General features: G+C 36.8%; 1 protein-coding gene across 2 annotated transcripts in view; it reads left to right on the forward strand.

Annotated features, from left to right (window-relative positions):
* The window catches only part of bcam (basal cell adhesion molecule (Lutheran blood group)), a 64,527-nt gene that overhangs the window by 28,476 nt on the left and 20,523 nt on the right, over positions 1-15,528 (forward strand). The gene's annotated exons all lie outside the window — the stretch shown is intronic.

Here is a 15,528-nt window from a genome sequence, read left to right on the forward strand (position 1 = left end):
TTATTATTATTATTATTATTGTGCACATAGTATTCTCATAGCTTCATAACATTAAGTTTGAACCACTGATGTCACATGGACTATTTTAACGATGTCCTTACTACCTTTTGGTCCTTGAATGTGGTAGTTGTGTTGCTCCCTATGCAGGGTCAGAAAGCTCTCGGATTTCATCAAAAATATCTTAATTTGTTTTCTGAAGATGAACAACGATCTTACAGGTTTGGAACGACATTAGGGTGAGAAATAAATGACAGATTTTTTATCCCTTTAAATACATTATATTATATTGTATTATAATATATTATATTATATTGTCTAATACAACAATCATGTTATGTTACTGAACAAAAAAAAAAATATATATATATTCTTCATGTTCTTTTAAGTGACCCAAAACAGTACTAAACCTGTATTAACCATATTAAACTTATTCAAAAATTTAATTATTTTTACATGTAAAGACATGTTAACTTTTTAAAGTGAGGAGAAAATGTTTATTTTACTATCCTAAATGGATGATTATATGATTAAATGGTATGATTAAATTAAGTGTTTATTATTTGCATTTAGCATCACTTTTCCTTGCTATTCATGACCCTATGAAAACAAACCTGTTTTCAGATCTGAAAATAATACTGAATTGATACTATTTGTAATCTATATTTAAATACTGACCATATCAGAACAACGGCTATTAAAAAAATATTAAAATTCTGGTATGGTACTCTGTATATTGTGCATTCCCACTGAAGTCCCATGGTACCACCACAGTACTTCTATTTTCTTTTTTTGCAAGGGCACTAGAAAAATTCTTCAGTTCTGCAGCAGAAGAGTGAGTGAAACAGTTGAGAGGAAAGATGAAAGGGTGTGTAGAAAGTATGTGTGTATAATGTGTGTGATTCTGACCTTTAGCCCTCAGTCTGCTGTTAGCACTGTCAACATTGTAAACAAACACACTTTATACCGGAGACAGGCTCAGAGAAAAAAAAAATACAAAAAAAATAAGAGATAGGCAGAAGCAGCGGGAAGAAAAGAAAAAATCTAGAGGGAGAGACGTGAGGCAGAGAAAAAGTGAAGCGAGAGAGATTGAAGCGAAGGGGAAGGGGGGGAGAGCAAGGCAGGTGCAGGACTGACTGTAATAGCACTGTGCAGAAAACAGCAGGACACAGGCAAACCCTGACCTGCTCTTCTACTCCTTTGCTCTGTCCTTCACCCTCTATCGTCCTTATCAGCTCTCCATCCTCCCTTCTTCCCCTCCTATTCTTAAAAGTCTCCCTCAGATTCTGCAATACTCCATCAGAGCTGAGATTTACACGGGCCAGTGCGTTTTGCTATCTTTTCTTCACACGCACACATGGACCGCGGTCACTACAGCGGCAGGGCCTCCGGTAAGTGGACCTCATGAGATCGCCCTGGTGTTTTCTTTCCCTGTTTTCACGGGACCGGTTTGACAAGATGACTCTTATTCTACTTCACCATGGAGACGTGCAATGTTACGATAACACTCTCCTTTAATCCTATCGGATTAACACCGTATCATTTGATTAAATTTTCGCTCATGGGTGAAGCTGTTAATGTACGCATTGCAGATGTAATTACGCGCAGTCATTCGACGTTTATCGCTTGGGCCACAACAGATGCTCATTTTCTTATATGCTGCCCTCATTTCCTTCTCTTCCTGCTCTCAACCTGGGAAAGGAAAACTACACCATCTTAACTACATGCCGGCTGACAGGAAAGCAGGCCCGGGGATGTACAGTCAAACATCAGCAGCCTCAGGGATTGGAGTCACTCTCCCTCCCTCCGCTCCTCTCCGCTGCCAAACCGAAGCTCATTAGAGGAAAAGGGATTCCTGACTAAATACAATGGGGCTCCTGCCAGACTGGGTGAAAGATGAGGGAGAGAGAGGGGGAAACTGTGTAGAATTGAGGGCAAAATATTAATTAAAATGATCGTCACTTTTATTAAACTAGGATCATTTTTTGTTGGGTTATCTTATCCAATCCAAAAATATCTATCTGTCCATCTATCTATAAAAATATATATATATATAAAAAAGTGATGGTATATTATGTTTATGGTTAGTTAAGATTTTACACGGTAAATACTGGTTACATATTTATACTTTTAATATTGATTTAATAACAATATGGACAAGCATGCAACAAGCATATAACCTGTTTTAGTATCTGCTTCTCCATGAAATGTCATCCTCCCAGTTAATATGTTTGACATTTTTTACAGGTTTCCTCAGACGCTGAAACTAAACACAGCGCACAAAAGTTTCTGTGGCTGTACAGACCTCATGAATATTTAATGAGGCAGGCATTGTATCATTTATGATTGGCTGTCTAACACTCTAGCGGCGCATTGTTTCACACTGTACAGTTTTGGCAAAGCAATTCAGCAGAGCTTCATACCCTAGGGTTAGAAATGCTGCCAACCCCCTTTCAAAATGACAAATGTGAAACACTTCTGAACCTAATGTTAAAACTGGCCTTTACTACAAGGTTATGTGTATTGTATAAAATGCTATGCTGTGATCTAAAACTAATTGTTGTATACTGCATAACCATCTCTTTAAAAAACTTGCTATAATTTAGATTCATTTTAGTTCTTCTCTGTTATAAAAGAAGAAGAGTGAAATGATTTGTGTGGGCTGAAAGTTGCAGATCTGTTTGTTAGCAGTACTCTGTTACTTCCTCAATTTATAGTAAAGCTAGTCAAATATATGGGGTTTGTGTGCCAGCCACGCCACCAGTTCCCCCAATAACCCCTTCAAAAGTCACCCGCACCATTGTCCGGTTAATAAAGCACCTGAGTGTGAGAAATGTAGAGCTTAAGTAGGGTGAAAGAAGGAGGGAAAGAGCGGACAAAAGGAGAAGTGTTAAGTGAAGTCAGGAGACTAGAATTAAAGCTGACATAGGCAGTAGAGGACTGGAGGAGGGGAAATGTTTTTGTGTGTGGCCTGCTTGACTGACCTTCGTTTGAACTTGATAAGTTCATAATGACCTGTAAGAAAACAAGAAGAAAAGAACTAGAAAACGATATGTTTTAATATCTCTAAAGTTTCGCCAAGGCATGGAAATCAAAAGGAGGTCATTCATTGTTACTCATGAGTAATTTCTAATAAATCAAATAGTTGGGGATAAAATTTTGTCATTAAACGAGAAGTCCATTTCCAGAACAACAATTTACAGATAACGTACTCACCCCCTTGTCATGCAAGATGTTCATGTCTTTCTTTTTTCAGTCGTAAAGAAATTATGTTTTTTGAGGAAAACATTTCAGGATTTTTCTCCATATAATGGACTGGTGTGGTGCCCCGAGTTTGAACTTCCAAGATGCAGTTAAAATGCGGCTTCAAATGATCCCAAATGCAGTTGTAAACGATTCCAGCCAAGGAAGAATGGTCATATCTAGCGAAACAGTTGATTATTTTCATAAAAAAATACAATTTAAATACTTTTTAATCTCAAACGCCCGTCTTGTCTTGCAGTTAGGGTATGTTGAAAAACTCTGATCGTATTTTCTCCCTCAACGTCAAAAATCATTTCAAAATCATCTTACATCGATGCAGACGTTGTGACCCAGTCTTTGCAAAGTGAACATGCAAAGAAGATCAAACACCCTTAACAAAAAAAGGTAAAACAGCGGTGTAGGGTGATTTTGAAGTTGAGGGAGAACATGAGATGGGAGATAAGACCCTTCTTCCTCAGCTGGGATCATTAACAACCGCATTTGGGATCGTTTGAAGTCGCATTTAAACTGCATTTTGGAAGCTCAAACTTGGGGCACCATACCACTCCATTATATGGAGAAAAATCCTGAAATGTTTTCCTTAAAAAAACATAATTTCTTTACGACTGAAGAAAGAAAGACATTAACATCTTGGATGACAAGGGGGTGAGTGGATTATCTGTAAATTGTTGTTCTGGAAGTGGACTTCTCCTTTAATTACTTACCCTTACGTTGTTCTAAACTCAATGCAACTACCATTTCTTGTGAACGCGCGTGTCAAAGACTGACAAGGAAGAGTATAAATTGGTGAATAAAGTCGTTAATCTAGTTTTTTTCACATACAAACAAAAAGTATTCTCATAGCTTCATAAAATTATGGTTGAACCACTGATGTCACATGGACTATTTTAATGATGTCCTTATTATGTTTCTGGGCTTTGAACGTGTCCGTTGCGTTACTGTCTATGCAGGTTCAGAAAACTCTCGGATTTCATCAAAAATATCTCAATTTGTGTTCCGAAGATGAACGACGATCTTATAGGTTTAGAATGAGATGAGGCTGAGTAATTAATGACAGATTATTATTATTATTTTTGGGTAAACTATCCCTTTAATAATGAAGATTTTTTTTTTTTTAATTTATTATTTCACCTTATCAAGGGATTTGAGGAGAAACAAGAAGTTGATACTTCATACTTAGTGTTATGGGTTCACATTTATTATCCCTTAGAAGCGTATTTCTTCCTGTTGATTTGGTCTCATTTGAGCCAGGATAACCCCTTTTCCTTCTGGTTATCTACCCCTAAACACACCACTGTCTACTGTCACTGTCTATTTTAAAAATGCAACTTGCTATCATCCATCAGAGAAAACCATGATGCACAGAAGGAATGTTGGGACAGAGAGAGAGAGAGATGGAGTAGAGAAGTAGCTCTGGATGGATAGAGGGAGAAAAAGAGAGTGAGGGGGCAGCGCTTGCTGTCCTAACCCTTTTAGCGAGATTAACTCAAGCCGTAATGTCTCTCTCACATGGCCCTACTATTTATCTTCTGACTCAGCTCTCTCTTTCCCTTTTTTCCTTATCCTTCCATCTCAATAATGAGTTTCGGTGGGATGGAAGAACCTGCATTGTGGATGCAGCAGCTGTAGCATTAAAACACACCAGCAGCGTGCCGGCTCTCGTACAGTAACTGTCAGCGCTAATATAACCCCCCACTCCCCCCCACACACACCCCGCTGCTGTCAATCAAGTTATTTGTTTTATTGCAGCCTGCTTCAATTTTCAGTTTTTATTCCATCCCTTTCTCTCTCAGAGCTCTCCTGTTTAATTCACTTCATTTTAGATGTCCATTACTGGCTGTTCTGCCATTAACTGCCATCTAGCCCGACTGATTGCGCTGCCAAACAATGCATATATCTGGCTCCTGCTTTAGATGCTCATTTTTTGCTAAAATAAATGGGGGGAGTGCAGACAAGCACTCAATTGGAGCGTTTAGACTCCTTCCATTTAGACATGTCTGTTTCTTTTTATATTCCCCCATTTACATCCATCCATCTTTGGGTTTTTTGCACTCTGCGCTCAAATGTAACCGCCCAACCCCCAATGAATACCCCATCTCCCTCCCCAGATTTCATTCTCACGTTCAGTTCTGCTCTGGGAACCGGAGTTAGTAATACAGGGCTGTAATTGCACCGCCTGGGGGCCGGAGAGGTGATCGGGAGAGCCACAGTTGTCCCTCAGCATTAAATATTAACTCTTTTTTTCATCCCTGGCTCTTTGCTGACATGCCCTAATAAGAATCCCATCTCTTCATTTTTGTCAATGTCATGTGAGTTTCATTCCAGTCCCTTAGAGGCGATTTCAAATCGAGTTTCCCAAACGAGTAATTTGAAACTTTTGAGACGGGCACTGAGATTGTGCCGCATCCCGCTTGTTGACCACTATGATCGGATTTGTATGACATACGTCATATGTATTGATAAAATTTGTGTCATTTTGGCAAACAGATACCCTTCTATATTTAGTTTCATAGTGCTAGCTCACAAGATAGAGAAGGATATTTTCCTCTTAGAGGCATTTGAACTTACTTGAGAACTAAGTAAAAAAAGAATTAAACATCAGCTGTGTTGGCTGCAGAGGATATATTTTGTCTGAATTATTAATTCAGAATTTGCAGCATAACCTTCTTAGACAAAATGCACCAGCCTAACTACCCAGACTATAAATTATAGATGTAGAACAGAGTTTCGGATAGCTTTTAAAGTATCCTGTACATAGATTTAGTGTAGGATGATAAAGTGCATGTTTAATAAACTCTCATATTTTATTAATTCATTGTACAGATCATCATAATGCGATCCTCACGTTGCAACGTGTAATTTGTGTAAATGTGATTCCCAAGTTGTTTTTCCTCTTTCATGTCATTTGTAGTAGTTGGCCCTCACGTTGAATGTGTTTGACTCGTGACGCTGTTGTCAGGACTACCGTAGTAGCGGGGGGGAATGCCGGTAGAACAAAAGAGCGAGCGTGAACTGACCTTGTAGCCTACTTCACAGTTTATCCTCACTGATCAAGAGACTGAGACTCTTTACCTATTTATAGGAAAACTACAATATATCATCGAGAGAGAAAGAGAGAGAGAGGGCATGGAAAATAGTGACTTTAATTTTAAATTTTAAATCATGTTTTTACTTTTCTAAGGTTCATTCTTGCTTTTATTATGCACAATGTATGAGGTATTCCAGAAGTTTGTCTTTTAATCAACACTTGTTGCCTAGAGTCACATATCAAATGAGACCAACGTGTTCCTAAAGCAATGTGTTTACAATGCTTCTAAGTATCAAACAATGTTTGATATACTCAAACTGGATGGAATTATAATATAAAGCTAAACAAAGTCTGTGCCCATTGTACACTACACTTTTTTTTTTTTGGCAAATTTGTCAAACCTCAACTACTAGAAATTGGCAGATTAGTTATAACTTTAGGAACTACCAATGATTTCTCCAAACTACAAATTGGGGCAAAAATCTGGGTAAAAGTGGTATATTGGGATGACAGGCATCGTGATTCCTCCCGCCACTCCCCCTCCCGCAACCCGCCGAATCCTTATACCGTGTTCGGAAAGGAAATGATGTGTATTGCAGAACCCCTGAAAGGGAATAAATACAAGACGAGGGAAACAAAATATGTTTTAATACTTTCTTTCGTAATTATATCGCTGCGTAATTATACTGTATAAATTTGTGGGCATCATTGAAATCTCTTAATTTTCGATATTTGCCATTACACATACAGTTGAAATCAGAATTTTACATACACCTTGCAGAATCTGCAAAATGTTAATTATTTTACCAAAATAAAAGGGTTCATACAAAATGCATGTTATTTTTTTAAATAGTACTGATCTGAATAAGATATTTCACATAAAAGATGTTTACATATAGTCCACAATAGAAAATAATAGTTGAATTTATAAAAATTATTCTGTTCAAAAGTTTACATACACTTGATTCTTAATAGTGCGTTGTTACCTGAATGATCCATAGCATTTTTTTAGTGATAGTTGTTCATGAGTCCCTTGTTTGTCCTGAACAGTTGAACTGCCCGCTGTTCTTCAGTAAAAGTCCTTTAGGTCCCACAAATTCTTTAGTTTTTCAGCAATTTTGTGTATTTTTGCTCACTGATGCTTCAGAAGGAAAAATTGTGCATTATGAGCCGGGGGTGTAAACTATTGAACAAAATGATGTGTACATTTTTCATATTTTGCCTAAATATCATATTATTTTCATTTAGTACTATCCTTCTTACTTACATGTTCCCCAGGAGACAAAAGAAGTTAAATTTACCCTGATCTTCAAATTCAAAAAGTTTTCACCCTCCGGCTCGTAATGCATTGTTTTTCCGATCTGAAGCATTGGTGAGCCTTTGAACCTTCTGTAATAGTTGCACATGAGTCCCTCAGTTCTCCTCAGTGTGAAAAGATGGATCTCAAAATCATCATTTTGTATGATTCCTATTATTTTTGTAAAATAATTAACATTAACAATTAATTTGGCAGATTCTACAAGGTGTGTGTAAACTTTTGACTTCAGCTGTACTCTGTTCTCTCCCTACTCTTGTTTATGTGGTAAGTGAAATGTTATGTACTGTAATGTAACAGGCTACACCTAGCAAGCGGCTAACCATGTCCCTTTAGTGGCTCCGCAGAATGCGTTATTTGTTTGCCTTTCCAAATACAGATTCATGGTTAATTTTCGTAAGGGTTTCCTTTCCTGCTGATGTAACTTAGGTCTTATGGGCTATTACATAATGTGACATTAAGCAACCTTACATTTGATCTGGCTCCATTTTGGGATTAAAAGTCCAGTTTTCACAATCCAGTAAGTTCCTCGTAGACATGGAACAAGATGGAAATCATTTCCCCATTTTGTTTAAAGGTAAATTTAGTAGCTCTTTATCTAGCATTAGCATCAGTGTTCTGTGTGTACTGTATATACAGATAGCCTACCATGCTGGCTAACTTGCACATCACTACTCAGAATTTTCTCAGTCATCAAATCATTCTTCCGTTTGTATGCCGTACTGATGTTTATGCTTGTTTTTGTCTTTGTGTGACTTTCTAGCTTTAGGCTTTTTCTGCTTCTTTGGCTCTTCAGGTATTGATTCTTCCATTGTCTCTTCTGGTAAAGCACAATAATGTTGTCTAATTTGTTATTCCATCAGTTTTATCAGTGTATCTACAGAAACAGCAGCCAGTAAGAGTAAGATATATATATAATTATAACTCCTTTAAAGGAAATGAGTACATTCTCATGTGATTGTACACCATTCAGATGAGTTCACAAAAACGCAACTTATTCTTAAATTAGCACCAGAACAGAAGTGAAATGTGTAAGCAAGCAAAGAAAGTGGAATGGAAGAAGATAGTGTGAAGTTCAGAGGAGCATGTAAGGCTAGTGAATGATGTAAGGCATCACTGAATGTTTAACAACCAATAATGTGCCTAAATCATAACAGCATGACTGTAAATATATACTCTAGTGTCATTTGTCACAGGTCCACGGTCCCAAAATGAAAACAGAACGGCAGGGAGAGATGCATGAGGCGAAGGAATGTAGCACTCGGTGGGGGCCAAAAGATAAATTCCCACGATCTTTTGATGTCCTGTTTTAGCATAAGTCTCTGACCACACACACATAGACTAGAGTCTGTAAACCTCAGTCGGTTAACCCTAAATGCTAACGTTAAACCTCAGTTTATGTCAGTGAAAGTGTGTGGTGTAACCAAGAACAGATGTGCTTCATATGCGACCACTTTCTGTTCGATGGCAGTCATGCACTTGACTCGATCACTAGGTTTCTCTTCTTTTGTTGTATAATGTCTCCGTTTGATGTGTGTGGCTGGCTTGCGCACTTGGAAGTGTACAGAAATGCAGACAATGCTTTGAAGGCCTGACTAGGGTACCTTAAGTTCACATGGGCTCAATTTGTCTTAGTTTGCTGGTCTTATAGATGACTATTGGGGAAATGGAAAAAATTAGATTTTTTTTTAAGTATTACTAAGCTACAATAGTGGTAGGTTAAACAAAGTTGACTTTTTCATTTTTCCATTGTGTCTTTTTTGCTTTCAGCAATTTCCTGCAACCTTTATATCTTTTTATGACTCAACCCAAGTTTCACTTCTTATTCTCTAACTTATTTCTCTCTCCTGCTTTACTATATCTGTCTGCTTTTTTTCTGCACCTCCTGATCTTTTCTTTTTGCCTTGTGACTGAGAGTGTGAGAGAGCCAGCAGCTGCTGTTGGCGCTCTTGCACCTGTTCTTGTCTCATCACGGCAGTGATGACTGATGTCAGGCCGTACATGGACCCATCATGCCCCTTTCCACCCTCCACATTCATTAAACACACACACGCTCACAGTAGGCCTGCTTTATGTACTGTTTGCTCATTTCGTATTTGGCAGCTTATTTGAAGATGTCAGGAAGGAAGTTCTACATTTCCACCCACTTCCTGTCCTGAAGTACGCTACATGTTTTTCTTGAAGTCCTGAGTCTTTAGTCTACATGCTGATTATGGGTTGGTGTTGTTTTTATTTTACACTTTTATTCCTGTCTGTATAAAACATTACAACCTTACTGTTCAATTAATTTTGCTTTATTTCAATTAACCACAACTATTTTTAATAGTTTGTTTTAGAAAAGTGTTGCAGAAAAGTGGTCCAAATGACTCAAATATGTTATGAATACATGCAATAACTCAAAAAGACTGAAATGTAAGTCTTGACATCTGCTGTCAGCATCTGCAGTAGTGAATGTCATCCAGCTGTAACTACTGATATTCCCACTTCCTTCCCACTCACTATTGCATCCCCCCGGCAGCCCTGCTACCCTGTTGCCATAGTAATAACATCATCACTGAAAATTACAGCCCTCCATAAAAAATCAGCAAGGTTAACACTTTTCCTGTTTGTGTACATGCATGTGGGTGGTTGTTTTCTCATGAATATTCATGCATGGTTTGTGTCTGTATGCGTTTCTGTATTTCATTTAAATATAAACATGTGTCTGCTTGGGTTAGTATCCAGAAGCCATACTTGAGGTATTTTTTTTTTAAAAACTTCTTAAATAGGTTGAAGTTTCTGACGGTAATTAAAATTCTATATGGGTAAAAGTATATATATCTGCTTTTATAAGTAATTATTAATGAAGTTTAAAGTTAAACCAGAGCTTATTAGAGAATTTAAAAGCAGAAATCTGAATACATGCTTAAGAAGAAAAAAGTGTGCCAGTGGGGTATGGAAAAAAAGAAAGTTTAATTCATAATAAATGAATTTTCTCTGAAAAGTTGAAGATAGTAGTTCATGCAGTTTTTCTTCTCAAGTAAATTGATCCTTTTTCAAACTTTTTGATTTTCACCAAAAAGAGGAAATGTATTGATTAAGAAAGTTGTACACAACCAGTCAAAAGTTTTTTACAATTTTTTTTTTTTTTTAAAGAAGTCTCTTCTGCTCACCAAGCCTGCATTTATTTGATCCAAAGTACAACAAAACAGTACATTTTTACTGTTTAAAATAACTGTTTTCTATTTAAATATATTTTATTTAATATCTTAAATATTTTTGCTTAACTTTGAATCTAATAAATGCAGGCTTGGTGAACAGAAGATAATTAAAAAAATAATAATAATAATAATAATTAAAAATCCTACTGTTCAAAATCTTTTGACTGGTAGTGTATTTTGATTTAATTTTTCATTACAATTTTTGCTGGGCATAAAATCACAACTGCTCACGACTACTCAAAGGTTGATTTCAGCCTGGTGTTGTTTGCATTCTCCGTAAATGTTCTCTGTTCTGTAAATGACTTTGAGAAACTTTGAATTTAATAAAACTTCTCAGCTGTGCTGACCTACTGTCACAAGCAGTTAGACAGACAAGTTCATCCATTCAGTCTTCTCTAAACAGTGAGGTTATTCTGAGGACTGGCAATAATGAAGGTTGTCAATATAAAATGAAAGGCGTAAAAGGTCAAGATTTATTTTGAAAATAGAAGTAAACTAAAAGTGGCCAAGCAGATATAGAAATAGCATGGTGAAAACTCTTTGAGAGCAGTGTTAGGACATATTAGTAGCTTATCTTTATTTACACTGCAGTTTGTGGAGAGCAATGTTTCTGTTTATGTGACTTTTTGTACTAACATTAAAATCAGCCACAGGGCTCCTTTGACAGTCTTTGGTTTTGATTCCAACCACACACACACCACGTCTGAAATGCTCTCTCATGAGACATTATTCTCTCTCATAGTTCATAACCTCTGTGTGGAGGATCCAAACAAACTACAAATTTGTAGGGGTTTTTTCCCAAAATGTTTTTTTGTTTGTTTTTTTTTTTTCCACAAAATAGCTTTAATGAGTGATATTCATTGGCTATTTTGAATAGACTAGGATTTTACAAATCAGCTATTGCGAGCCAAACATGCCATTCCGACTCAAACATGCTTTGTCCACATGAGCAGCAGTCAGAGCACATGCAATAACCACTGCTTCTGTTGTTTGAGCACTCAGAGAAAGGACTGATGATGTACCAATGACAGGGTGTTAATGGAAAATTGAGTTTACATTTGAAGCTGTTGGCCATGAGGGAAAGATAACCTTTCCGCCTGTCAGGCCTTGTGTGTGTTTGTATGTCAGGGTGAGTGTACAGTATGTCTGCCCAGTGGAAAAGTACTGTATACAAACCATTCATCTGTATAGTACATCATAACCTCTGTATGTGCTTGTACGGCGCCAGGCAGAAAATGAATGAAAGCAGGTTATAAAATAGAGGGGAGGGTACATTGTTAGATTAAAAATGGGTCTGACTCTTTTCTTAGAATGTAAACATGTTTACAGAACAACATGTAAACTTTACGATTTAAAACTGAAATTTACAAAACAAATATTGCTACTAAAATCTTTTTTTTTTTTAAGTAAAATTTCACCTAAAAATAAAAAAATCTGTCAATATTATTCACAGTCATGTCGTTCCAAACCCACAAGACCTTTCATCTTCGGAACAAATTTAAATATTGCTGATGAAATCCGAGAACTTTCTATGACAGCACATTCAAGGCTGACAGTAAGGACGTTGATAAAATAGGCTACGTCCACATCGTTAGTTTTTGGGATTGACAACCACTGTACAGGTGTGAGTCTCAAAATGTCCTGTTCACACAGCAGCTTATAGCAGCGTCTCGAATACTGTCCTTAGGAAAGTGCAACGGGAGTCAAGCTAGTATTGTATTCCTTACCAGTAACATAGCGACAGTGACTAAAGTAATATAAAAAATGGCGACGTTCATAAAACTGAAAGTATTAACACTTTCTGACACGACATGAGTCCAATCGAGCCACGAGCTCATCTGTCAAATCTCCATTAACTGACAGCAACCGACATTTGAGCCGTGCATAGGACGACTGATGTCACATGACTATTTTATCGATGTCCTTAGTATATTTCTGAACCTTGAACATGGTAGTTGCGTTGTTAGGGCTCTTAATTTATTGTGTTTCGAAGATAAACGAAGGTGGGTTTCGAAAAACAAGACGGTAATTAATGACAGAATTTTTATTCATTTCAAGGTGAATTTAAATAGTAAGAACCCTTCTGAAAAAAACAATAGAACCATTACTGTAAAATCTAATGGTTTCCACTACCATTACAAACATTACAAACCATCAACTTTTAACCATTAAAACCATTAAAAAATGGTTTTCTGTAGTGTGTTTTGGGACATATTCCATTAGGATTTATTAGTTTTAACAAGCCACTAATAAAATGTTTCCAATTACCAGTAGAGACCAACAGAGTCCATTACAGTATCCATTAAAACCAATACAAGTCCCATTATAACCAGTAAAACCATTACACATTTTGTAATGGTGTCTATTGTTTTTTTCAGCAGGGGAATTATTTCAATAATTCACTCATAAAGACAGTCACTTCTTTTGTCTCTGAAAGAGTCAGTGGTTACAAATCCTTTGAATGAATGATTCAATAACTCATTCAAAATGAGGTTTACTTGTCAACACCTACTGGCATAATGATGTAACATGTTGTAAGTGACAGTCTTGACAGTCTTGTCTGGAACACGCAAACAAGGTCAAGTACTGTTGTATAACAAGAGACATGGTGATTTTTTCAACAAATAGAAGTGACACGAGAAAAAATATAGAAAAGACAGACATTAAAAGTAGAAGTAAAGAGGCAGCTGGCTCTTTTCACAACAGCGTCTGTTCTCCAACTGTGTGTGTGCGTGCGTGTGAGGGATAGTATTCAGTTAACACTTTGGGCCAGAACTTCAGGCGGACTGTACATCAGCAGCCTTTGACTGTGGCAGCTCTCCGTCTTTCTGAAGTTGACTGGCCCAGTTCTGTCTGTAACTCTCTTGCCAGAAATTGGCGGCACTAAAATAATCCATCCGTCTGAAAACTGCCTTGAGTTTTCAGAATGCAGTGTGGCGACCTGATGCGCTTCATAAATACTGAATGTGAATAAGTGTGTGTGTGTGTGTGTGTGTCTCTCCTCTCAGTGTGAGTGTCTGTCGATGTGTCTGCTGCTCACAGTCAGAACGTCTTCTGTCCATCTGCTTCTCTCGCCGTTCATCACGCGTGCTCTCTTTCTTTCTTTAAATCCGATTATCTTTACCACTCGCTATCGCTCGCACCCACCCGCACGTGCCCTTGACCGCACCCATCTAGACCCTGCTGAGGTGGAGATTGAACAGAGGAGGCACTAATTGCCCTTTAATTGCCCCTCTGTCTGTCCAGCTGCTCCCCTAGGCAGAAAAGACGAGTGGACAAGTAGTATTGATTAGATGAGAGCAGTGAGAATAAAAAAGAAAAGTGGAACTGGGGTGGGAGTTTTAAACATATTATTAAAGAGGTAGCTTACCTAAATATATATAAATATATATATATATATATATATATATATTATCAGTTATTCGCCTACTCATCTTCATGTTGTTCCAATCTTTTTTTTTTTGAAGTCTCTTCTGCTCACCAATCCTGCATTTATTTGATCCAAAGATCCAAATATATTTTTTTCTATTTAAAATAGCTGCTTTCTATTTGAATATATTTTCAAATGTAATTTATTCCTGTGATCAAAGCTAAATTTCAGCATCATTACACCAGTCTTCAGTGTCACATGATCCGTCAGAAATCATTCTGTACATTTTTTTAAGGATTCTTTGATGCACAGAAAGATCCAAAGATCAGCATTTATCTGAAATAAAACGCTTTTGTAACATTATACACTATACCATTCAAAAGCTTGGAGTCAGTATAACTAAAGGGGGGAAAGAAATGATAGAAATTAATACTTTTATTTAGCAAATATGCTTTAAATTGATCAAAAGTGATGATAAAGACATTTATAATGTTACAATGTTATTTCAGATAAATGCTGTTCTTCTGAACTATATCTGTCAAAGAAACCTGAGAAAAATTCTACTCGACTGTTTTCAGCATAATAATAATAAGTGTTTTTTTGAGCAGCAAATCAGAATATTAGAATGATTTCTGAAGGATCAACTGACTGGAGTAATGATGCTAAAAATTCAGCTTTGAAATCACAGGAATAAATTACATTTTACAATATATTCAAACAGAAAACAGTTATTTTAAATAGTAACAATATTTCAAAATTTTACTGTTTTTGCTGTACTTTGGATCAAATAAATGCAGGCTTGGTGAGCAGAAGATTAAAAATCTTACTGTTCAAAAACTTTGACTGGTAGTGTAGATGAGGATAATTCACATGGAGATAGTTTTAATGCACTCAAACAATCTACTAAAACAATCGTTCTGGATCTGACTGGTGTATTTTGGTTTCTGTGTTGTTTTGATTTAGTTTTAAAGGGAAAGTAGCCTCTTTTTATTTAACTGTTTCTTCTGTCTTGTGAACTGGTTTAACCCCTCAGGCATCCTCTCCTGTATAACACATTACAGTGGTCATGAGCTGTTTGTTTGGGTTCTGTGGGAGTCATGAGAATCTGTTAGCGAATGTGTTTGTGTGTGTGTTGTCTATCAGTCAGAGGCATCTAGAGAAGAGGGAGGATCCTAGAAGAGATTATTGTCTGTCTAGATGCCACACTACTCCTGTGATCTTTCTAAACAAGGCAACTTCGTGCTCATATTACACATACGCACAAAAGGACTCTTAATCAGGGTTTCATTCTGGATTACACACCGAAAAGTAATCCTTAGTTTGGAAGTGTTTTTAAAAACATAAATGAGTTTAA

This window comes from Labeo rohita, chromosome 16 (assembly GCF_022985175.1).
Source record: "Labeo rohita strain BAU-BD-2019 chromosome 16, IGBB_LRoh.1.0, whole genome shotgun sequence".
Taxonomy (NCBI): domain Eukaryota; kingdom Metazoa; phylum Chordata; class Actinopteri; order Cypriniformes; family Cyprinidae; genus Labeo; species Labeo rohita.